Genomic DNA, 26,876 nt, shown 5'->3' with positions numbered 1-26,876 from the left:
CCGCCACCACATGCGTATCAGATATCGACCCCATACGTGCGACTGACCCGCATTCATCATGGAATGACAAATGAAGGGCCACTATCAATGGTTGATACGCGGCCACCCTCGAAGAATGTTTTCTTAATCCCCCATCAACCACATCATCCCAATAGATTGCCAACTTGCTCATCATTGACAAGAAACACACATCTAAGACTGATCCAATCATTACATAGGGGGGCTCTGCCTCCGCCAAACCATTAATGATGCCAACTCCTTCCTCTCCCGCTGATAACAGCAACCCAAAGAGACCGACAGTGAAAAAGATGTTTCCATAGTACTTTCCGATAAGAAGGGGGTTAATGTAGGTATATAGTGCTCGCTTAAACCCTTAGAGAAGAACATCAAACATCAAGATTAACATCGAAAAGTTGTGTGTGAACAATTTACAATCAATCCCCATGTTGTGATGGACCTGTAACACACCATCAACCCTAGAATGAACTCACAACGTGTATTGCAAAACTGTGATAAATCCATGGTCCACCAGACCTATTTGGTCCCCGAACCAAAGGAAACCTTGATTGAACCCATCCAAGGGCCTCAAGCCTAATCGAACGTGCGATGAACCTACACCCACCAAAGTGCATGATAAACTAGCGGCTTACAAGCACGCTCATGACCTAGATCAAGAGAAACCTAGGCCGAGCCCATTAGCGAGGTTCACGTGTGTCCGAATGCATGTGGAACCTATGATAGCAAAAGATGTGGTGAGACACCATGTGGAGTCAACAAAGTGCCATCCACCAAGCAGTGACGTCATCAAAGCCACATAAGTTTAGTTAAACCACGCAAGAGGTAGTAGCGCACGTGAGTAATGAGGGATCTCGGGGAGAAGGAAAGCGGATCTTTGGGATGTCCTCACGAGACACGTAGCGAAACCCCAGTGGCACGCTTAATGATCGACAACAAATCCAATATTCCATTTTCCGATAGGAGACAAGCATCTTTATCTCCTACATTTTAGGATCTTGGGATCTCCCCCCATAAATAGAGATCTTCCTCGTATTTAAATTCATTCGACCCTTGCATTTGGCACCCAGCACTCAAACACTTTCTCTCTCTCCTATCCCTCGCCTCTACATCCTTAATCCCAAAAGCCCATTTCCCTACTCGCCGGCCTCTCTCTGTCTTTCAAAGAGACCACTCCCCAACCAAGCCTTACCCCTTCCTACACCACGTTTTCCACTTGAATTCAGGCTCTGATATTTTGCATTTTATATGTGGTATGCTGTAGTTATTCTATTGTTTTTTTTCTTTTGTAGCACCATTAATTATTTTGCCTGCTTCTTCCATGCTTTATTGTGTGTAAATTTGCATTCATTTTTGAATTCAATATGTGGTCTACTGCATTTGTTTGATTGGTTTTTTCTTACTTTTGTTGTACCATACATTTTCCTGCATGCCTTTCTTGTTGTCTCATTTTTTGCTATAGATTTTTATAGTACTTATGTGTATTCAGTACTTAGTTTCTATATTATGCATTTCTACCTAATATACTGTTGTTATCTTGTTGGTTTTGAAAGCAATTATTCAGTGTTTAATATATTCCTCAGTTATTCCTCACTATGTAGTATAGTATATTTCTTTCATTCCAGTTGGAATTGTATATTTCAGTCACGTTTTTATTGTCATTCGTCATATGCTGTATTTGTTTTTTTGTTTTTTTCTTACTTTTGTAGCACCATTAATTATTTTGCATGCTTTTCTCCATGCTTTACTGTCTCATTTTTAGCTATAGATTTTTACAGTACTTATGATGGGCCATACTAAGTTGTTGTGGCATGAAAGTATGACCCATGCCACAACAACTTGATATAGTCATATTGTATGAAGGGTTTTGTATGATCTTCTAGAAGGATTATTAATGCAATTCACAAAAAAATATTACATGCCTAATCAGTATATTTTAATTCAAATGGATGTAACATGTATGATTTAACATTTCTTTGTGGATACATTGGGCATGTAATCTTTCTATGTAATACATGTGTATTTGTTCATAGACATGTGCTCTCTATTTCTGTTATACCAAAATTGTTTATTTGAAAGCAACTATTTGACACTCCTAATCATATACTTTTTATTTGTATCATATAATTATGTTAAATTTTTTAATATGTTCCCCATTTATTCCTCACTATGTAGTCTAGTGTATTTCTTTCATTCCATTTGGAATTGTATATTTCAGTCACATGTTTTTGCTGCCTAGTATTTGGTTCTCTATTTTTTTTATTTTTTACCTGTTACATTTCTACTGTGAGTGGACGCTCGTTTTTCCTGGGCTCCAAGTTGTGTATATATATTCATGGACATGGGCTCTTCATTTCTGTTATATAGTTATATGAAAGTTGTTCATTTCAAAGCAACTAATACATGTGTATTAGTTGTTCATTTCAAGTTGTTATGGCATTTGTGATGGGTCATGCTCCTTGCGATTGTTGCTAATAATACATGTACTCTCTATTTCTGTGATATAGTTATATCAAAGTTGTTCATTTGAAAGCAACTATTTGACACTCCTATTCTATAGCAGCACGTGTAAATCTATTGGAACAGATTCTGTTAGTCCAACTGTCCAATTAGGCTGACAGCTTGCATTAGTTAGAACACCTGTACATATGTATCTATATATACTGAACTCTGTAATAAACAAAAGTGCTTTTACTCTATTTTTCTCAGTTGCTTTTCGCAACTTTATATTGTATCAGAGTGTGATTCGCACTGCATCTGTGCGTTCTTGGTTCCTTTCTCTGCAATACGTCATCGTTTCTTGTTTCTTTTCTCAATCACGCAGTTACTCCCTCTCTTGATCAGTGATCATCTTTGTGTTTTTTTTTTTTTCTGCAATACGAATTTGATCATTGATCGTTTCTTTATTTCTTCCCTCAATCACAAATCTGCTTTTTCTCTTGATCGGTGATCATGGTGACCAATTTGGCTAACACCGGCAGCAACAACATCAATGAAATGCTCATAGATCCGGTATCACCTTTTTATCTGCATCCATCTGATAATCCCGAAACTGTGCCCGTGTCCTGTCCATTGAATGGTGATAACTATTCAACCTGGAAAAGAGCCATGTTAAATGCTCTCTGGGTGAAGAATAAGATGGGATGTGTCGATGGAACAATTGTGAAACCTGATGAATCTAGAAGTTCCGAATTACTTGCTTGGAGAAAGTGCAACTCAATGGTGGTTTCTTGAATCTTTAATGCCCAATCTAGAGATTTACATCAGAGCATTGCCTATGTTAAAAGTGTTCGTGAGATTTGGACAGATCTTGAATACAGATACTCACAAGGAAATGCTCCATAGGTTTTTCACTTGAAGCAGTGGTGCAACCAGAGAATTCCTTGCTGAAAGAGACAAGGAACGGGTGTATCAATTTCTCCTTTGGCTAAGTGATCGGTTCAATACAGTGAGATCCAACATTCTTGGAATGGATCCTCTATCAAGTATTGGTAAAGTATATTCCATGATTTCACAAGAAGAGAAACATCAACTCTTATTTATCCAAAAGGCACCAATTGTAGAGGTAGCTACTCTTCACGTTACTGGCACATCCAAACTCAATTCCAAGAGTGGAAAAAATTGTCCAAAATTCAGAATGTGATCATTGTAGGAAAACAAAGCATACCAAAGATCGTTGTTATGAGCTGGTAGGCTATCCAGACAATTGCGAAAAGAAACCATGAACTGTGTTAAAGGTCAGCAATGAAAGGAATCAATCTAATGTTGCTTCAACATCCAACAACACTGTGGAATCCTCTACTGTTACATGGATGACTACTGACCAATATCAACAACTACTTAGTCTTCTTTCTAGACCACCAACAACGCCGATTTCAGCCAACTTTGTTGGTAAGACAAATTCATCATCTTGGTCTTTTAATTCGGTTGAATGGATATTGGATAGTGGCACTACAAACCACATGGTACCTGTTGAGCACGTCTCTACTGGTTCTAATACCACTTCAACCCATAAACCCATGCAATTACCGAATGGAACTTTACTATCATGGTTTTCACTGCAATTTGTTGTCCATAAGCAAACTTACTACCCAACTGAATTGGGTGGCCTTATTTTTTCCCACCTTTTGTGTCTTGCAGGACCTTGCCTCCAAGACACTGATTGGGGTAGGGATGATGCATGACGGACTATACTATTTCAAGGCTTTGAACCCTACTGCTTTTCATACTCAACATACAATTCCATGGCACTCACGATTGGGTAATGCTTCTTATGACCGCTTATCTCGTATCCCTAGTTTGCACATCATGATGGCTGAGAATAATTGTTGTGATACTTGTTTGAAAGCAAAACAAACCAGATTGTCATTTCCCGTTAGTCGTACACCTCATAGTGGAGCACATTATTTTCTCACTATAGTGGATGACTACTCACGGGCCACATGGGTCTACTTGCTCAATAACAAGTCAGATATTCCCTTTTATTTTACCATGTTTTGTGCAATGGTCAATACACAGTTTCAAGCCAAAGCAAAATTTGTTCGCTCAGATAATGGATCTGAGTCTCTCTGTTTCCATGAAAGAATATCTAGATGAACATGGTATTTTGCATCAGCGGTCCTACGTTGACACTCCACAACAAAACGGAGTTGTCGAAAATAAACATAGGCATCTTCTTGAGGTAGCGCAGGGTCTCCAATTTCAGGCCTACTTACCCATACAATTTTGGGGAGAATGCATCCTAACTGCAACATACTTGATTAATTATCTACCTACCCCGGTGATTGATGGAAAGACCCCGTATGAATTGTTATTTCACAAACCTCCTTCTTACAATCATTTGAAGGTATTTGGTTGCCTCTCTTATGTTAATGCCTCCAAGGTGGGCCAATACAAATTCATGTCACGCTCTCGTAAATGTATGTTTGTTGGGCACCCTCAAGGACAAAAGGGATATCGCCTTTATATGATTTATAAACTGGGCAGATATTTGTATCATCTGAAAATGGTTACTCTTCAGATACCGTGATCCTGTTACCAGCATGTGATAATGCTGACATGAGCTCACAACCAACCCATGGTCCAACTATTGATATTGACCCAACTCGTGAGATTGATTCACATATTGATCTTGTAACAATCTCAGATTTGTCAAAGCCTACCTTGGGCCGATCCACTCGCTCTCGTCATCCTCCATTCCATCTTAATGATTTTGTATGTCCTACATTATCATCTATCAACACACGATACCCCATTTCCAATTATCTTACATCTTCACCCTCAGCTTTCCAAATAAACCTTATGCGAACACCCACTAAACCAAAGTCATTTGCCCAAGAAAATCAGTTTCCTTGTTGGTGCCAAGCAATGGTTGATGAACTAGCCACTTTAGAAAGAACTAATACATGGACCCTTACTGATTTTCCGACTGGAAAGAAGCCCATAGGTTGCAAGTGGGTTTATAAAAGCACGCCTAGTAGCAAAAGGCTACACACAAGCCGAAGGCGTAGATTACACTAACACATATGCTCCTGTGACAAAGCTTGTCACTGTTCGATGTCTGTTGCTCCTTGTTGCGGCACGTCATTGGGAACTTCACCAAATGGACGTCAATAATGCTTTTCTACATGGAGCATTGCAAGGAGAAGTCTACATGCTACCACCACCAGGTTTACTTTCTCCAGGAGATGCACGTGTATGTTGTCTTAACAAGTCCATAAATGGCCTGAAACAAGCTTCAATAAATTGGTTTGATACCTTAGCACGAACATTAAAGCAACGAAGATTTGTGCAATCTCTTGCTGATAATACACTCTTCCCCATTACCAAGCTGGGGTGCTTTCTTTATGTGTTGGCATATGTTGATGACCTTATACTAGCTAGGAATGATGCTTCTGCCATTGCAGCTCTAAAACAGTATCTTAGTGATTGCTTTCTCATCAAGGACATTGGACCTTTACATTATTTCTTGGGCATTGAGGTATCTCGTGATGATCGTGGCATATTTCTTAGCCACTGTAAATACACGTTGGATATTCTAAAGGATGCTATAATGCTTGCTTGTAAACCCAGCCTATTTCCCATGGAACAACACCACCACCTCCAACATGATTCTGGACCACCCATTGATCATCCAGCTCAATATAGAAGACTAATTGGTCGCCTCATTTATCTGACTATAACACGACCCGAGATCACTTACTCAGTGCACATCTTAAGCCAATTCATGCCTGCTCCGTGCCAACACCATTTGGAAGCTGCAATAATCTTCCCTAGATCATGGGCTTCTTTTGCCTTCACAAAATGATCTAGTTATACGGGCATATTGTGATTCCGACTGGGCTGGCTGCCCAACTATTCGTCGGTCCACCACAGGATACTTCACCACCCTCGGCTCTTCTCCTCTTTCTTGGAAGACAAAGAAGCAATCCATTGTATCTCGTTCCTCTTTTGAAGCCGAGTACCACTCCATGGCTGCAGTCCCTAGCTAGCTATTATGGCTGAAACGTCTCTTTCAATATTTGAATCTCCATCATCCAGAGCCTATGCAACTCTACTGTGACAAGAAAGCAGTTTTTCACATTGCTGATAACCCCATTTACCATGAACGCACCAAGCATATTGAGCTTGATTTCCACTTCATCCGCCAGCATATTCAATCCCAAACCGTTGTTACTACACATATCTCCTCGAAGTTACAACCAGCAGATATATTCACGATGGCCTTGGGGTGAGACCAGTTTCAAGCTTTAGCTCCCAAGTTAGGCATCACCCAAGTCCATGCTCGAACTTGAGGGGGCGTATAACAGCACGTGTAAATCTGTTGGAACAGATTCTATTAGTCCAGCTGTCGAATTAGACTGACAGCTTGCATTAGTTGCCATTAGTTAGAACACGTGTACATATGTACTGAACTCTATAATAAACAAAAAATGCTTTTATTCTGTTTTTCTCAGTTGCTTCTCGCAACTTTATATGATCATATGCTTTTCATTTGTATCATATAATCTTGTGAAGTTTTTTTTTTCCATTATTTTTTATGATATCGATTTGTTATTCCTTTGAAGCTTTTAATTAGTAGTTTTAGGAAATGAGAGCAGGGAGAGGATCCTGGGTGGGTAGAGATAGTTTGTATTCATACAATTTTGGTTGACAGCTATATCCTTTATCCTGAGCATCCATTTCGGCTCATAATTATCTCTACCACCTTGGTATCCTCCCCTTCCTTTTATTTTAATTAAGTAGATTATTGGGTCTTTGAGGAAATAAGAGGGCGAAGAGGAATCTAAGCTGGTAGAGATAATGTATTGAGGACGCTGTGGATAGAGGCTATATCCTTTAAGTGGACATTTTTTTCTCTAATATTTTCTTCTATATTGTTTCTTCGTTATGTTTCCATCTTACTTTTCTACTGTGGCTGGCACACTTATTTCCCCTGAGCTCCAAGGTGTTGTGGCATTTGTCATGGGACAAACTTTATAATATGAGTACTTGTACCGCACGGACACCCCGTACTTTTACATCTTCATGCATCTGTCATCCGTGGTAAATTGAGTTTAAGGCCCAAGCCTGTATCAAGTTCGAGTTTAGGCCTAGACCCTAATCTGTTCAACGTGGGCTTAAGTCAAATTGAAATTTAATGCACTCGAACTGGACTAGGTTCAGTTGGTAAATTAACCCACACTAAAATTCCATGTAAATGCACGAATGCATTTATATCTATATATTAAAACACAGTCATCTGATGTGGCATCTGTCTTTTTTTCCTGTTGGTTGAGCAATGAGCACTCTTTTAAGAGAGAGAGCGCTTTTCATTTTCTAATTAATGACTTCCCTGTCTCTCTCTTATTCATCCACATTAGCTTTTTGTCTTTTTTTATCTAAAACATTACCTTTTGTTTCCCATGTATGCATTGTTTTGCATCAACCCATTCACCAGGAAACTGTTTCCCATGTATGCATTGTTTTCTATCAACTCATATTCATCGAGAAACATGAAGCCCACTTCCCATAGTCTATGCAAGAATCTAGCTTCTATAGCTTCCATAAAGAGCTGTGTGATGTTTACGTTGAAGGGGTGTTTGTGTTCATTTTTTATGGATAGGTGTGCAAGTTGTGCTAAAAAACTGTTAAGTCCAGTCCAGGGCCGGGGCTACACCAGGCGCGCAAATTTTTTCAGCAGTTCTTTACTGCTGGTATAGATAATTTGTATTCCATCTGTTCTTGACTATAACCAATTTTACCTAGCTTTCCTTGAATGCTTTACTAGGGGCTATGATGACCGAGTGTGCACTTAATTTGAAGTTTTGTTTTACCCTTCCACATTTCCCCTCATGTCTTAATTGGTATTTAGGCCCCATTTGGTTAGAGGAAATAGGGGTTTGGAATCAGAATTGGAATGAATTATTTCGATTCCAACTATTTGGTGGCACGGAATCAGAATTCCATTTCCATTCCTACTGGAATGGTATTCCCCCATTTGAGGGAATGGTCATGGGAATGAACCAAATAGACTATGGGAATGAACCATTCCAATTCTGAGAATTTCGATTCTGATTCCGATTCACATTTCGATTCGAACTATGAACCAAACGGACCCATAATTTTTCCAATTCAGGTAATTAATTAGTTTTTTATGTAATCAGGCAAGTTGCCTTTGTGCAATAAGCTGTGTATGTCCATCTACACATGCAACCTGGCTTTAGGTTCTTTTCTTTTTTTGTACTCAACATCTGATATTGTGCTTTTTTATATGCGTTCACTATTTACTTTGTTTTGATGTTATGACTTCTTGCCGGTGAAGGGAAAAAACAAGCAACGACCATGATTTTACTGTACCAATCTCCACGAATTGTTGGGCCTAAAAGCAAGAGCTTGGACGAACGAGTCCATGAGGCCCCGAAATGGTATCTTACCCCTCACCAGATTTTGGCCAAAGAGCAAGAGTTTGGACTGGGACCGTTTGACACAAACCGCTGGACTGACCATTTGACAAAACCCGTTGGGCATAGCCCGTTTGACAATTCCCGACCCACGCGGTCCCACTTGTTGGGCAGAGCGTGCGTCTGGGTTTCATGTGGTACGCGCTCGCCCCATCGGGTCCCAGGTGGAGGCTTCCTTCCCGATCTACCGAATGTCGGCTTGCCTTTCTGTGACTGCCATCCGGGTCAGGTCATGCCCGGGATTGGACCCGCTGGGCAGAGTCCGAATTGGCCGACCTACTGCTGTGGAGTGGACATGGTTCAAACCCGACCTAGATGCAGTCCGTTGGACAGAGCCCAGTCCCAGGTGGACCCCTAAACCTTCTTGTGTTTGTGTCCTGAACCGGGGCGGCGTGGGTGGGCCCATTAACCCTGACTATATTTAATCCATATTTTTTATATTATTATGCTATATAAATTTATATTCGTATTTATCTTTAATAATTTAAATATAGAAATAAAGCTCTAAATATAAATTTAAGTTCATGTTCAATTTATATAAATAAAATTCTAAATTGATATTTTGCTACAAACAGATCAGTTGACACGTGTAAGTTTCAACTGCAGTCGATGCATGCCTGAATCTCGATAGTTGGACTAAGACCGTTTGACACAAACTATTGAGTATTGACGCACCGTTGGACAGAGCCGTTTGACAAAACCCGTTGGACAGACCTGTTTGACAAGTCCCAGTCCACCTGGTCTCACTTGTTGGACAGAGCCCGAGTCCGAACCCCCGGTTGGTCGATCTATCGAGTACCGGCTTCCCATTATGGGCTGATAACTCGAACCAGGGCTGCATGAGCTGGCCCACCAACCCTGTCTATATTTAATCCATATTTAATAATTATTTTTAATACTATTATGTTATATAAATTTATATAAATAAAACTAAATATGAATTTTATATTATGTTATATATTATAATTTTATATAACCCGACCCGGTTTAAATTATATAGTTAAATATAATTTAATTTAAACTCCTGTTTAATTTATACTATAAATAATATTCTAAACTGAAATTTGACTGTTATCATATCGCTTGCCACGTGTACGTTTCAACGGTTGCCGATTTATACCTGAACGTCGATAATATTGAGACTGTTCCAGTGACATTATCTTCTGTGCTGGATCAGTTATAGTCTAACTGACATTAGCTTTCAGTTTTTTATTTGCCACCTAAACCATTTTCTCTTCTTCCCTTGCAATTTTTTGTTCAACTTTTTTTTTAAATCCTGTTTCTGTTGCAGTGTTTGATTATTGACAATGGTAGGCAGTGGTACAAGTGGTGCTCTCCCATGACCCATGCGTAGGTGTCACAACATATTTCTCCTTCAGTGTCTTATTTGCTTCATCAATTATAATCCAACGGATATTATAAGACGCACGATGGTTTCTGCCTTTCTGGCAGATCTCTGGCTTTTTTAGAAGTTGGGTTCAGATGCTTTGGCCACGGTCGAAGGTGTTTTTTTTAAAATAGTAAATTTGATGGATAATAAATATGATAATATTAGTTGGAAATGTTTGCCCTATTAACGTATAATTTTCTATTATTTTTATTAAAATTATATTATAAAAAATCTAAAATTTTACTTATTATTAATGTAATTTCATTAAATTAATCCCACATTCCTTGTCATTAGCCCCTCCAACACAGGGGCCCACCCAACGGACCTTTATATATACATATGGGCTGATTTCCTATAATCCGGATTAGTTAAAACCCATAACCAGTTTGCCCAATCCCTAGGTAGGATTTCATCTAAGTCTTTGCTAAAATTCATATTATGCAAGGTCTTGTTGACCAATCTTGTAATTGTTGGATCCCATTAGAATTATTAATCGAATCCACGACTATACTGGAATAGACATTTCAAAAAACTGAATAGCTCATTTAAAGATTGATAATTGCTTTGTAAATGCTGTCTATTTCTAATCCCCTACGGACAAGTCTTGTGGGTTGAATAAATGGAACCTTTTCGTTCCTCTACATTGAGGCAATGGGATCTTCACGTGCAGGGAGAACCATGTGGAATGAAGCCTTATTTTTAGTTCATGCGATAGAGGAATTTGTGCATTTCAACCTGGACGGACATTTTGTCCAGTGAAAGTTGTGGTGGTTGACGGCAACCAGTGATCATGATTCACTGGGAGGAGGTGCTGGTGGTTGATTATGAATGATATTGGACCAAATAAATTGTATTGGTCGTACGTCGATTATGGTATTGGATGATTGGTTACAAACTTTTCCACTATTATAAATTTATTAGCTCAAGTGATGTCTTAATGTTGAAAGGGAAAGTTGTGATCACAGTTGCAGCATGTGGACTCGGCGCTAGATGGTTATTTTGTACGCATCCTGAAAGCATCAGCAATTATATACATTGAGAATATCTTCTCATGAATTTAACGGTTTTGGATCTTCTGCTCATCGCTTGTTTCCACGTCTCTATCTATGGGACATTACAGCTATGCATTAAGAATATCTTCTTTGTCATTCATCGGGAGATGTTTTCAATATATGACAGGTGGTACACTGTGGGTATAATGTAAGAACAATTTGTGGGTAGCAGATCTGGATTACAATTAAACATACATGTATGAAAGATATTTACAATTTGAAGTGTCTTGAACTAAGATGGTAGTCAGATGATTCTGCCAACTGGCAAAGCCGAGGCAGAGGATGGAACCATGCACCAAGAACTGAAACAAGAAGATGGTCAGAGGCCCAAGGATTGTTTACCAGGGTAGGTACTCACACGACCGAAGTGATGAGTTGGTTGTAGGGGTGATACGTGGCACCTGGGGCCAGCTCAACCATAACCCAGACACCACTCCCTAGTTCTGAAGTTGAGGAGTGTAGTGCTCGGTCGCAGTGTGGCGTGAAAGAGTTTTTTGGTTTTCGGCTGAGGAACAGGAACTTGAAGTCTGGTTGAGCGAACTATCTAGGCCGAATGGCTTGGGGATGAATCGACCGGCTCGATGCCCATACCATTTCCGAGATGGGTTAGTAGGAGTGTCATTTTACTTCCTTGAGGTTGCACACGTGCGAAGGATAGCGATGTCGTTTCTTCTCCTTGAGCTGCCAAAGGACAACATCTAATCCACATCGTTAATTTGCTTCGATCTGGACTGTTGGGAATCCTATAAAAGGGGGAGAGTGAAGAGCATTTTCACTTGGCCATTTGTGAAGGGAGGCCGTGTAGAGCTCAACGAGAGGTAGTCTTTGGCTTGGTGTTGCTTCAGTTTCGTGGTCTAGACTTCTGTAAAGTCTGGTAAAATGTCTTATTCTTCCTCTTCCTCTTATAGTAGTGAGTCTGAACCAGGGTCTCTCGTCGAGGCTGTTGCACTTGTCGTTCGTGAGGCCGGCGGCCAAGGCCGAAGAGTTTGAGGCCTTCAATCTTGTGGGGGCTGCTAATTGGGAGGCCGAAGCCAAGGCTGAGTTGTCAACTAAGGAGGAGGTCGCCCTTCCTCCGCAGGCCAATGGCCAGTTTGGAAACACTCCATGGTGTCTGGCACCTAGGGATTTGGCCTGGATCAAAGCCCTATACTGCATACTTGGGGAGTATGAACTCAAGTGCCCGAGTGTTGGTGAGAAACCCACTTCGGCTCAGCCAGGCAAGCTTTGTGTATATGAGCATAGCTTGATAATCGGGCTAAGGTTTCCTTTGGATGAGGGAATTGTCAAGGTGTTTAGGTGGTACCGGGTACTGCCTGTCTTGTTTATGCCAAACTCTTTTAGGTTTGTAGTCAGCCTTCTTTGCTTTTGTTCGGTCCACGACCTTGAAATCACCCTTGTTGATGTTCGCCTACTTCCTCCAACTGAAGCATTACCAGCAAGGGTATTACTATTTCTTAGCTCAACAGCGCATCAAAGTGTTGGTTGGGACCTTGTCTTCAGTGAAGCACTGGAAGGGGAAGTTCTTTGTGTGTTGTCCTGGAGGTTGGCCTTTACCGACTGAACTTCAGAAGCCGAGGACTAAAGTGAAGGCGTCGAGCATGAGCCATCTCATCAAGTAGGAGAAGGCATTGATAAGTATGATCGAGGAGGTCAACATGATGGAATACACATCCTTCTCGATGTTGATCTGTGCCGGGCTGATGAGAGAGACGGTTGGTTTGTGTGTCATTTGATTTTTCCGATCATTTCTTTTTTCTAAACTCTTTTACTTGGTGCTAATTTTTCGTTTGTTCCTATGCATGTGTTCAAATGGCTAGTCGTGATGAGATGATTCGTCACAGGAGGGTTGTGGTAGAGAGGTCGCGGTCTAGAGGGGCCTAGGGGACCCAACCATGGGTCATTGAAACGCAACCGAGGTCTGCAGAGCATACGCCCCTGCAACAAAAGAAGCTGTGGCAGGTCAAAGAAGAAGTGGTGGTGGTCGACCTAGAGGAGGGTGCCTTGGCCGACCACTCCCCTTTCCGTGAGAGAACACATTGGAGAGTAGACACCCCACTTTGTATATGCCGCAGAGGAATGTTTGACCCAATGATGGGCTCAAGATGAAGGGCATCCCCGAGCAACTTGTTCAAGGTTTGATGACGCCAGCAATTAGGCACAAACTTACTGGGTCTTTGAGTAGTTCTCTGGAGAGCGTGCTTCTGTGCCATACCGCAACGGTAAGCTTTCTTGTTCCTTTGGTCATTTTTGCTTTAGTTGATTACTTCTGTTGTGTTGACAGTTGGTCTCTTTTTGCAAACTGCTTGCTCAGCTGTTGCCATGGTCGACCGCCTTTGGACAGTGCAGTGCCTTTATGAGGCAAGGGAGGATGAGGTTGAGTGCTCGAGGACTCGGTTGGTCGAGCTTTAGGCTGAGAACGCCAAACTAAAGTGTGGCATCAACGAGCGGAATGACATCGTTCGCAAGCTGAAGAACCATGTCTCTGAGTTGAAGGGATCTCGGGATGCACTAAAGAAGGAGGCCGATGAGAGAGTGGCCCAGGCAGAGGAAGAAGGGATCGCCAAGTTCAAGGCCTTAGAGGCTTATCAGAATGTGTTGGACAACTTTGCCTCGTACTCTTGGGTGGAGGGGTTCTACCTCTATCGCTATAAGATTGTGCGTCAGTTCCCTGATGTTGATGAGGTCGTGCAAGGTTTAGACCGGTTCGGCTCTCCTACGCCTACCGAGGATGGTACCATTTCTATCGAGGTGGCCAAGGAGCGTTCGGCCGAGGAATGAAGTGTTCGCCTGTTATTGTCACCGCTATTTTTGCATTGTTCTCCCGACGTTGTCTTCCTCTGTTTTTGTGAGGTATACGGCTCGGTATGCCGAGCCCCTCCATTTGTAATTATTTTTCGTTATTAATGAAATGGCATCCTTTGTCTTGACCTTTGTATTTCCTTCTCTTCCTTTTTCTTGTGTTACTTTGTTGAACTTAAACAAGCGGATTAGTCGTAATCCTTGGTCTTATTCTGGTCAAGGTCTAGGGTAGCTGAGATCTTAATGTCCTCATGTCCTAGCCTTCAGCTTCGTGCTAGCCGAGGTGCTTCTGAGCTCTCGTCGCTTGGGGATGCTTAGTGGCACCTGGTTCGAGGGAGCCTCACACTCTTTCCGGGCAAGCCGTGTCCTCGGTTGGCTTTGCTTTGATATATCGTCAGTTGTGTGCGCAGAGTTCGTGGATGCCCTCTAGCCTTAGGAAGTGGGGGTGTCATTCCTGGTTCAGGCTTTGGCCATTGTGGGTCGGTCGAGTCAGCTAGTCAACCTGGATGGTTGTGTGTTGCCAAAGTGTGATTGCATCATGTGGTGATTAATAGGAATAGTGTGCGGGTGCCTCAGTCGTTAGAATTTGGTTGGGCGGTGTGTGTTGTGCGGTATGTGCTATGTAGTGCAGTGTCTGCTAAACAACTGAGTGTAGAAAATGGTGTCTTTATTGATGTATATTATTGATAATACATCCTCAAGTTTCTGATATTCCAACTCCTCGGTATGGGCTTCCGTCGATGTCTTCTAGTCTATATGTACCAGGTCCGAGGACTTTGGTCACTCTGTACGGTCCTTCCTAGTTCGGTCCGAGGACTTTGGTCACTTCGCGAAGGATGAAGTCACCTATCTTGAAATCCCTTCTTTGGACTTTGGAGTCATAGTACTTAGCCATCCTATGTTTTTTTGATGCCATTTTGAGGTAAATGCGATCACGTGCTTCTTCCACCAGTCCGAGCTCTGCGCATAGGTCCTCATTGTTCTACTCGTCATCGTAAAGCTCGGTCCAGAGAGTTGGGGAGCCTATCTCCACGGTGATCATGGCTTTGGCCCCGTACGCTAGGCTCAACGGTGTCTCTCTGGTCATTGTCCGTGATGTGTTCTTATATGCCCAGACAATGCTCAGCAGTTCCTTGACCCACCTTCCCTTAGCTTTGTCAATTCTGGTCTTCAGGCCGTGCAATAGGGTTTAGTTGGTCACTTCGGTTTGTCCATTGCACTGTGGTCAGTGAACGGCTGTGGTCTAGTGATCAATCTCAGGTCAATGCAAAAGGCTTTGAACTTACAATCGGTGAACTGAGTGTTGTTGTCGGTGATGAGGACCCAAAGAATGCCGAACAGAAAAACAATGCTCTGCTAGAAGAAATTCAGGGCATTTTGTGCGGTGATGCGTGCCAGGGCTTCTGCCTCCACCCATTTGGTGATGTAGTCCACTGCAACAAGGAGGGACTTCTTCTACCCAACTACGGTAGGGAAAGTTTTGAGGATGCCCATTCCCCACTAGGCGAAGGGCCATGGACTTGTAATTGGCTTCAGGGGGACTGCAGGCTAATGATGAAGGTTGGAGTACCTTTGACAGCGATCGCACTTTCTGACGAGCTGAGTTGCGTCTTGCTTCATGGTCATCTAGAAGTAGCCATGTCGGAGTGCCTTATGTGCCAGGGATCGTGCGCTAGGGTCACCTCCACAGATACCTTTGTGTATCTCCCCGAGAACATAGTTGGCCTCGAAAGGGGGGAGACACCTTAAGTAGGGGAGAGTGTGTGACCGGTAGTAGAGTTGTCCCTGGATGAGCTAGTATCAGGCCGACCTGTGTATGATCCCATTGGCTTCGAATCAATCTTCTAGCAGTATGCCATCCCGAAGGTATTGTTCTATGGGGTCCATCCAAGATGGGCCTTACTGAACAAGAAGGATGAGGAAGGCTATAGAGAAGATGTTGGGTTGAGCTAGTGTATATATCCGGACCATTGGATTGAGATCTGTCTATAGCGAGCTAGCGAGCTTTGAGAGTGTGTCATCTCATACGTTCTCGGCTTGAGGGATTTATTGGATGTTGAAATGTTCAAGCCGTTGGATGAGCTCTTGTACCCTTTGTAGGTACCTCGCAATGGTGGTGTCCTCACCTTGAATTGGCCATAGATCTGGTTGACCACTAGTTGAGAATCACTAAAGGCTTTTGAAGGGATAGGAAATCCATCACATGAACGCCCAAAGATTGCGGAATAAGGGGGGCGAATTTCAAAAATTTTTTTCTCCCTTCAACTGGGAATCGAATTCCCCATTTAGAAAATCATATTTTCAATGATCATTCTTGAACCATAAACTGAACCAGATCTGAACCAAAAGGAGTGGGGAGAGATAATACCTGATACAGAGAAGTGGTATCTCCCAATGGAGGTGTTCACGCCCAATGAAGGATCCAAAATCTGCTCCCACTGAAGATGGCGTAGTGTAGGGTGGAGTAGAATCAGCAGTGTTCTTCCAAAAGAACTTGACTCTTCTCAAGAATCACCTGGATGGCTTGTGAATACAACTCCCACCAATCTTTTCTCCAAAAGATTGGAATCAAGATCCAATCTTGATTTCTCCCAAGAACTGGAGATCGAACTGCTGTAAGCGGCGGCTACAGGAAAGAGGCGGCAAGAGAGTATTTGCAGGGTGCTGAATTCTCTCTTCTAATAATCTCAGCTCTGAATACAAGGATCTCTGGAATGCATTGCTTGTCTAAAGGTTGTCGCCCCCTCTTCCTTTTATAGACTTAAAGGGATCAGCTCTTAATCCCATTAGGAGTTGTTAACCCGAATCATATTTGGATTAGAAGTCCCTTTAAGTGATAAGGGATAACCCATATCTTATCTGCAGATTAAATCAGCCATCTCCTAATCTAATTAGGAGGTTTCTAGATCTAAATAAGATTTAGATCTTGGACTCTCTAAGTGGATAGGATATGGGCCCAATCCTATCAGTTGATCCATCTCAGAATTTGCCCCTTAAGTGACTAATCAAATTAGCCCAGTTTGAAATGGGCTTAAGGCCCATTTAAGGTTATGTATTCATTTAGCCTTCCAAACTGCTACCCAATTGGGCTTCCTTGTATGTCGTGGGACCCAAACATTGATCTACACATCAGCCACATGGGTTCAGCCCAGCCTTTGTTACAAGGCCTGGCCGAATACACTGTTATGGACAGTGCACCCCCATGAAACCCATCAGATGGGCTCTATGGGCCCAACACTTACCCTAAGTGGTCCCTGAGCCAAGCCACCTTGTAACACCTAGGGACTGTGGGCAGATGCAAGATTAGCCCATCAGGTATTATCCTCAATGGTCTTACACTTAACCTCTCAGCCCATAATGATCATACACTGCCCGACAAGGAAGGACCTCTCCCTCAGCTGGAAGGAACAGTGTTGCACTCTTTGCTTATATGGATCCCGGGAATTAAAACCTTTTGCAAATCATTTTGAAACCATAATTTATATACTTTTATATCTCATATAAAATATATTTTGCAAAGCAAATCTCAACGATTGAAATCGGCTGCCGGCAGTCTTGGTTTCCATTAGTGAAAGTGCATCCCCGATCATTACCTTTGTCCGACAAAGGGGCTGATCCTGTCACTATGATCACCCACTCAGATGAATTCTCAGACTGTCCCAACATACCCAGGTTTTGACCCCCGCTAAGGATGTCACTGAATGGTACATCAAAGATAGCCCAATCCGACACCTAGTGCAGTATCATAATCGAGTCTAGGGGTCGGGTGTAACTTTCTAGTTTTTCCCATCAATCTCCAAGGTCCAGGGCAATACTAGAAATCTGGTCCAATTCAAAGATTCAATTAATCCTACACTGCATGTGCCTAGGGTCTCACCCCGGTAGTTGAGACAAGCCACCCCAACCGACTTGGTGGCACCACAATGTCAGCCTTGTTAGTATAGGTCTCCCTAGACCGACCCACTGGCTGTGAACATTCTAAACTAACACAAGTCTCATTAAGTGTCCAGTTTAAGGGTATTACATAGAAACATACCAAGGGAACATGAATCAAATATGCACTTTTATTCATTTACAATAAACTCATAAAGTACATAATTTTGATTGAACCTAAGGGCATACAAAATTGTCTAACAACTTTGACTCGCCAAGCACCGAGGTCAAGGGCGAGCTAAAGTTCGGTGATCAGAGTTTCAGACTCAGCTTCATTTGAACTTGTTGGTATGCTCTAATATAGTGTTATCCGGGCCGAGGAAAATCAATCTACCTCCACTACCTTGCTGATTGGAGGCTAGGGAAACCTAATACAGTAGGGCTTGAGCTTTCTTGCCATGGTGACTAGGGCTAGGGAAACCTTATCTAGATTTGAGTACCAGGTTTCCACGCCATTGAGGACCTTGCTGGTGTAGTAAATCGGTCTTTGTGTCCAGACTTCCTCCATTACCACTACCAAACTGACCACCTCGTCTCTAGCCGAGAAGTAGAGAAGTAGCACGTCTCCAGAGCTCGGCTTTGTGAGTAGGGGCGGCAAACTAAAATACATCTTCAGTCCATTGGAAATCTTTCACCTTTTTCAGGGCCTTGAAGATGGGCAGACATCGACCCACGGTCTTTGGCATGTACAGCTAAGGGCGGCTACTCGTCTAGTGAGATGTTTCACTTCTTTGTAGGTTTGGGGTGACTGTATGTCAAGGATTCCCTTGATCTTCTCAGGGTTGGCTTCGATTCCTCATTACGTGACCATGAACCCCAGAAATTTGCTAGAATCGACCCTGAAAACACACTTCGTCAAGTTCAGCTTCATTTGATTCCTCTTGAGGGTGCCGAAGACTTCATTGAGGTCAGCTAAGTTTTCCTCGACCTTCTTGCTTTTTATTAGCATGTCATCCACATATGCCTCTATGTTGTGGCCGAGCAAATTTTTGAAGATGTGGTTCACCAGCCGCTAATAAGTAGCACCGGCGTTCTTGAGACTAAAGGGCATCACTTTGTAGTAGTAAAGTCCTCGGTCAATGATGAAGGTTGTCTTCTCCTGGTCATTCGGGTGCATATGGATCTGATTGTAGCCTGAGAATGCATCCATGAAGCCAAGAGTTCGTGCCCTGTTGTTGTGTTGACGAGCTGGTCGATCCTCAATAGGGGAAGCTGTCTTCGGGATAGGCTTTGTTTGGTTCGAGGAAGTTGATGCAAATTCTCCACTTTCCAGTGGCCTTCTTCACAATTAGTACGTTCGCCAGCCAATCCAGGTACTCCACTTCCCGGATGAAGCTGGCGCCTAGCAGCTTTTGGACTTTGTCGTCGATCACTTGCCACTATTTTGAAGTGAGAGAGAATTGAATGTATTGAATATCTTTAAAATAACTCTTTTCAACTCATTTAATATTAAGAAGTGATTACCCTCTTTGCCCTTATTTTTTTATCAATAAATTTAAATAGAGGGGTAAATTTTGTCCTTAGAAAATTACAGAAATAGTCTTGTGGCCATTTGTACTTTTTAAAGTAGTATAGATATACATATTATGTGGAAAACATTTGGGTGTATCTAATATTTTATATTAATTAATCATATTAAAAAAAAATAAGTGTGACAGAATAATTAATTTTATCGATGGTGAGTCAAAAATTAAATTAACCTTTTGGGTCAAATGTGTCTACCCTTGATGTCATAATTAAATAATAAAAAATAAAAAATATATATGAAAACAAACAAAAGTATAAAAAATACAAAATAATTTGTAGAAAACATTTGGACACATCTCTAATATCATATATTCATCATATAAAACTAAAACATGTGTAAAAAATAAACAATTTTTATAAACAGAAATATAAAATAATGTAGAAAGTTTTAGAAACATATCATTTACCATCACCATCATAACAAATTGCTACGTACAAAGCACGTACACACTATTAAAGATTAAATACAAAAATTAATGGATTTTCCCACCAACCAAAGGTTCAGAATTTCGTCACATATCTAACCAATACGTATCCATAAATAACAAATACATTAAATATAGGTGTTTCAGGCATTTGACCAATTTCAAGGGTAGACAAGCCTAAAACCTACCTCTAACCTACTTTTACAAAAAAAAAGGGGGAAGGCGTATGGTTCAAGTACCTATACACCCCTTGCACCTTATTGGGATGTATATCAATACTCTGAACCTTCCCACCATTTGTTAGGGAGATAATTATTTTCATCAAATCCCTCTCTTGAGCGTAATTTGAAAATCAGCAGATTGAATTCATCTCCATTTGCAAAGGTTGACTGCTTGATGAACACAGCCATACAATTCATTAAGCAACCTCCATATGAATGCTTTGTCCGTTAACCATCTAAACGAAACAGCTATTGTTGATGCTCGAATTGGCCGAGACAACAAGGTAATTTCACTCCCGAGCTCTTGTGGAGATGGCTGAGGGTTTCGAAGGTTTGAAGGGGGGGAAGCTGAGGCTGACGACTATGTTCGAGGTGGAAGGTCTTCTTCGGATACTGTAGGAGCTGAAGACTGGCACCAAGTACGATGTGTGAGGGGTTAGAAGGAGGTCCTGCAAGAACAGAGGTGTCAGAGGCCTCGGGTGGGTACCCGAGGCGAGGACTCCAACGATCAAGTTAGTATGAGAATAAAGTGAGTTAGAGGTCTACAGATGAAGGGTCCAGATGAGGACTTAAATAGCACTTAAGTTCTCTAGAGTGAAGTAGTGCTTAAAGATTACTCATGCTCCAAATCGAGTCCAAAGTGTCTAACCCCTTACCTTGTGGGGGGTACTTCGTATTTACAGCCAGAGCTGCTTGGAAGTAGTTGGGCTTGGATGGTCCAGATGCGGGCCGTACAAGGGCCGGGTGAGGTCCTCTGCCAGAGCCACGCGGCGCTCTTGGATTGGGTCCGTTCGGTCTATGCCTGAGCCCTAAGTGTATCCATGGTACGCTCAGGCTAGCGCCCTCTAGTTCGACATGCATCAGCCCCGTATGGGCCAGCCAAATGCACCTACATCACTTGCCTCCCACTCCCGAAGCCGAGGTGAGGGTTAAGAAGAGGCCTCGGCTTTGGCCGAAGGGAGTGTCAATACCAATAGGTGCCATTAGGCCTCGTTCAGCGGAGTATACCCTATAGTGGCGTTGCCTTCATTTCGCTTCTATATCCGTCTAATTTTCAATTCGTGGAGGAGTGAAGCTGTGGATGCCTCAGTTGTGGCCTCGGCTGGGTAGCATGGGAAGAAAGGGGCTCGATGAACTGGTTCATGCGTTTGATTGGTACGATCGCGCAGGCTGGTGGGTTGTAGCGAGCGGACCAACTGGTTTCCCCGGTGTCATTTCGTCTCCTCAAGGTTGGGCATCAATTATCAAACGTCATTTTGTCTCCCTGAAGCTAAGCGTCAGTTGTCAAACGTCGTTTCGCCTCCCCGAAACTAAGCGCCAATCAAGCATCATTTCGTCTCCCAAGGTCGAGTGATGGGTGTCACGTCTTGGATGGGCAGCGGAGGCGGGGGACTTGCAGCCGTTGGATTGGGCAAGATCTGAGCCATCCATTCTTCTATAAATAGAGGGCTTAGTCACGGTTCTCCCATCATTTCTCTCTAGGCACCTTGGTTATCAAGTGAACAACTCCCAGACCTTCAATTCTTCAAAAAACTCCATCTTCTCTCTTTTTTTCTCCATCTTCTAGGTATTTCCTTGAAAACATGTCTTTCTAACTCTAGTCCTGAGTGCTATGAACTTCTGAACATTTCGGAGGGAAGATCTCCTTGGACCCCTTCTCCTTTCTCTTCCGAGAGGAGGTGATGGTGCTGAGGGAAAGAGTAGCCTCTGGGGTGCTGAGGGCAGCCACCGAGGCGATGACTCTCCCCGTGAGAGCGCTGCATCAGTATCGTCGAGGTAGACTGAAGGGTCCCCTCAAGCTGAGGGGGAGCTGGTCCCGAAGACTGTCCTGGGGCCCATGGCTGGGAGCGTTGCCCAAAGGGTGGCCACAGCTAACCTCCCACTCTTGGAGTTTGATAGCTCTTTAGAGGTGGACCAGGTCAGGTCTTTTGCCAAGAGGTTCCACATGCCTCAGACATATACACTTAGGGTTCCTAGTGTTGGTGAGCAGTTGTGGACCCCCAATGAGGGGGAATTCTACATATACCAACATTTTTTGTAGTCTGGCCATAGGTTTCCCCATCCTCCTTTAATCTCTAAGTTGCTGGAGTGGTATGGCATCACTATCAACCAGCTCGTCCCCAACGCCCTTAGGACCATTATAGCCATGCTAGTGTGGGATCAGCTTCGGGATGTGGAGTTGACTTCAAAGAAGTTTTCATGCCATGTTCGTGCTAAGGAAGCACAATTTAAGGCCAGCATGTACTACTTCCATCCTCGAAGGGGAAGACCAGTTTACAACCCTTCATCCATTGACGGCTGGAAGGACATGTTTTTTAATGTCACTTACCCCGAAGGATGAAGGTTTAGGTAAAGGTGGGGAGAGGTCAGCGTAGTAGTCGACAGGTGTCCCCCTCCACTCCCGGACGAGGATGCCGTTGATGTATCCCACCTACTCATGATGGGGACAATCCAGACCAAGCCATTGGTGGAGGAGGAGGCTCCGTTAGTGTCCACGGGTCTCAGCCCTACCCCCCTCGATAGGAGGTCCTACAATTCCTTAACATGTTGCCCATCGTCCTCGTTTTGCGATACTAGTCTATTTTCTTTTGTTTGCAAAGGTGTCGATGGATGCCAAGAAAATGTTTATTGAACGTGCTCGTGCCAAGTTGAAGGAGCAAGCGAACCAAAAGGCGGGTTCACAGACACCGCAGAGGCCTGTCGAGGGCACGCCCGCGAGGAACAAACAGGCGCCTGCCCCCACCAAGGGGTTAGCTTCACAACAGGTCCCCGCCAAGGGGGCAGCTCCAATGGTCCCAACTAAGGGGACATCTTCCCAGGTCCCTACCAAAGGGGCCGACCGAGGTCATGAAGAAGCCGACTGAGGCTTCTCCTGCCAAGGATGCCACGATGAAGGGTTCTCCTGCCAAGGAGCATCACATGGGGCCCTCGTATGCCCATACATATGCCAAAGAGCTCACCGAAGGGGCCGAGCACTTTTCCAAGGTCTTCCTCCCCCGATGGTCAGTTCGCGAGGGGGACTATCACCGAGGAATGGGTCAGCGAAACCCTAGTGAGTATGGTAAATCTCTCTAGAGATCACTTCTGGATGATGCAGAGCTCACCACGAGCCGTCTATGACAAGGGTTGCATCACTTGGCCGAGGTAAGTTTTTTGTATTCATTGTGGTGTTCTTTTGTTTTTGTTTGTTGTAGCTTTTGCTGATGGTTCTTGTTGCAGGCCTGTCTCCACTCCTTCTCAAAATGGAGAAGGAGAAGTTCCAAAAAATTGCCGCCGCTGCCGAGGAAAAGCTCACCAAGTTTAGGGTGGGCAAGTGTTTTGGCTAAAAGCTGAGGAGAAGCTGAAGGAGGCACAGAAGGACCTTTCCAAGGAGCAAGAGGAGAGGGTTTGTCTCGAGAGCATCATCTCCGAGGCCCAACAGTGGGCGGCCAAGGTGGAGCAAAAGGCAACCGAGGTAGCAAAGCGGGCGGCTGAAGTTGAAGGAAAGACTGTTGAGGCACTAAAGCGGGCAGCTGAAGCCAAGAAGGTGGCAGAGGCTGAAGGGAAAACTATTGAGGCACTGAAGCAGGCAGCTGAAGTGGCAAAGCGAGCCGAGGAGGCAGAGAAGTGGGTAGAGGACCTTGTCGACTGCGCGTTTGGGATGTTCCTGGACATGATCGAGGACACCAAGAAAGTCCTCAAGGAGATGTTACTGGACTTTGACATCAAATGCTTGAAGGTGATTCCAGACTCTCTCGAGGAGGCTACTGAGGTTGCCAAGGTTGCCAATGGTGGCGCAGAATCTGCCCTTCCTCTGGTTGGTGGTGAGTCCTAGGGTTGTCTTCTTCCTTTTTCTTTTTTCTTTTGTTGCTTGATATAAATGTGCTCGGCCTAAGAGGCCGCAAAACTTTTTGTAAAGGCTCAAAATTTGATGAAGTGTAATGACAGAATCAAGCATTCTTTTCATACATTGTGCCCCTTTTGTTCTATGAAATGTGTTCTCCCTTTCTTTCTTCCTCCTTTCCTTTTTTTTTCTTTACCAAGAGGGGTTTCCTGCCCCTCCCAATGACGAGACCACAGTGCACGCACGAAAAGTAGCTTGTATTGGCTTGTTACATGCATGCCTTAGGTTGATAGGAAGGGGAGGCCGAGGTAGAGTTGTGCGACCGAAGTGCGGCTTACCTGGCCTAGTTCCTTCTAAGTGTCCACTTAAGCAAGGCCGAGATGGCCTATTAAAACATGGGGAAGAGGCAGAGGCAGAGCTGAAGCTCGCCTAGCTCCCTTCCTCCCGTGGTTGCTTAAGAAAAGCTGAGATGGCCTGTCAAACTGCGAGGGAGGGGTTGTGGCAGAGTGCAGGCTCGCCTGGCTCCACCTCTCCAAGTGGTTACTTCGATGAGGCCGAGGTGAATCCTTGAGGAGGTTTGGGTCTCAGGCTGAGGTGAACCGCTGAGTTGGTAGGGGTTACCGTCTTTAGCTAATGGCGATAAGTGCAAAAGACCAAGAAGCCAATTGCTGCCGAGGCGGGTGATGAGGCGTGCGAGGCCTACCCATCCTAGTATAGTTTGGCGAGGCATGTAGTTAGGGTGTTCGCTATTAGCAATATGCCTTGGTGACGGATTGACAAGAGGGCGCAATCCTCGGGAGAGGCCATGCGTCTTGGGCAGTCGCGAAGCCGAGGAGTCTTAGAGACCTGGTGGGAACACACGCTAAGCATTGAGCTGAAGAGGAACTTTTGCTTCATTCATTCATTACTTCATCAAAAAATTACATTCATCTGTAGTACATCCGGAGGTTCTCTGAGTTCCACGTCCGAGAGACGAGTCTTCCTTCTAAATTTTCCAAACAAAAGATGTCGGGGCTAACGACTTGCTTGATCCTGTAGGGGCCTTCCTAGTTGGGGCCCAACTTTCCTACTCTAGGTTTGGGGACCATGACCTTCTTGAGGATGAGGTTCCCCTCTTGGTAGTGTCTTTCTTTCACCTTAGAGTTGTAGTAGTGGGCCACTAGTTGCTGGTAGGTGGCCACCGTGATTTGTGCTTGCTCTCGGGCCTCTTCTAGTAGGTCTAAGTTTGCTCTAAGTGCTTCATTTTTCTCAGCCACATCGTACGCTTTGATCCGAAGTGTTGGCTAGCTGATCTCTGCTAGAATCATTGCTTCCGTACCAAAGGTTAGGCCGAAAAGGGTCTCTCCCGTGGCCGTCTGAGGTGTGGTTTGGTATGCCTAGAGAACGTTGTGTAGTTCGTTAGCCCACAAGCCTCTAGCTCAGTCCAACCTGGTCTTCAGCCCATCCAGGATGGTTATGTTTGTGACCTCGACTAGGTCGTTCATCTGAGGGTAGCTCACCAAGGTGTACTGCTACCTGATGTCGAGAGAGGCGCACCATTCTCGAAACTTAGCATCATCGAATTGCTTCCCATTGTCAGTGACAAGCATGTGGGGGAGGACAAAGCGACAAATGATGTTTTTCCAAAAGAAGCTCTGGATTGCTCGAGCTATAATGGGGGCTAAGGTTTTGTCCTCTACCCACTTGGTGAAGTAGTTCACTGTGAGGACGAGGTATTCCTGCCCCTGTTGCATGAGGAAAAGGGCCGAGGAGGTCCATTTCCCACATGGTGAAGGGCCAAGGACTGCTAAGAGCCGAGAGGGTTGTGGATGGTTGATGGTAGAGGTTAGCATGTCTCTGACATTGATTGCACCTTCGTACCAGCTTGGATGCATCCTTGTGAGGAGTTGGCCAAAAGTACCCCTACCTTGGTGTTTTTTGGGTTAGGGCTCGGTCGCAGAGGTGGTTACCACAGATGCCTTCATGAATTTGTCAGAGCACATAATCGCCCTCCTCCTTATGGAGGCATCGGAGGTAAGGCAAGGTGAAGGATTTCCTATACAACTTTCCCTCCAACAATGTGTAGTGTGCTGCCTAACGTTGGAGTCATCTAGCTTCGTTCCTGTCGTCAGGCAGTCATCTTGTCAGTAGGAAGTCGATGATGGGGTCCATCCAAGATGTTTCGGCATCTAGCGGGAGTACTTGGGCTTCTTCTATAGAGGGCAGAGGTAGCTTCTCCATGTGGACGATGTGGTCAAGGGCTGCATCTGAGGTACTTGCCATCTTAGAGAGGGCGTCAGCTCTTGCATTCTAGGCTCACGGTACTTGTTGCAGGGAGAAGCGTTGGAACTGGCGGGCTAGCTCTTGAACTTTGGCAAGGTACTTGGCCATGCTTTGTTCTCTGGTCTTGTACACCATTGAATTGATTCACCACCAACTGCAAATTACCGAAGACTTCGATATACTTGGAGATGAGGTCCCTGGCGAGCTGTAATCCCGCGAGGAGGGCCTCGTACTCAGCTTCATTGTTGGATGCCGGAAAGTCAAATCTCAGCGCATATTCTATGATGGTGTTGTCAGGGGTGAGGAGGATGAGGCCCGCTCTGCTTCCTTTGGCATTAGACGAACCATCAACAAAGAGTCTCCATGATGGATGGGGTGAAGGGCTGGTTTGTCAGGAGCATAATGGTGTGAGCTTGAAATACGGCCTGAGCTTTCTAGTCGAGATAATAAGGGCGAAGGCTAACTTCTCCACCTCGGGGTACCTGGT

At 43.9% G+C, this 26,876-nt stretch overlaps 1 long non-coding RNA gene across 1 annotated transcript; it reads left to right on the top strand.

Moving 5' to 3' along the window:
• Window positions 1-2,996: 2,996 nt before the first annotated feature.
• On the top strand, window positions 2,997-4,499 carry LOC148848585 (uncharacterized). The gene is made up of 2 exons (XR_016101308.1): window positions 2,997-3,906; window positions 4,156-4,499. It is a non-coding gene; the product is annotated as an uncharacterized LOC148848585 (long non-coding RNA).
• The last annotated feature ends 22,377 nt before the right edge of the window (window positions 4,500-26,876 follow it).

The sequence above is a fragment of the Nelumbo lutea genome, chromosome 6, assembly GCF_056320005.1.
Source record: "Nelumbo lutea isolate HS-2025 chromosome 6, American lotus-T2T, whole genome shotgun sequence".
Lineage (NCBI taxonomy): Eukaryota > Viridiplantae > Streptophyta > Magnoliopsida > Proteales > Nelumbonaceae > Nelumbo > Nelumbo lutea.
This window is presented reverse-complemented; position numbering and strand designations above follow the sequence as displayed.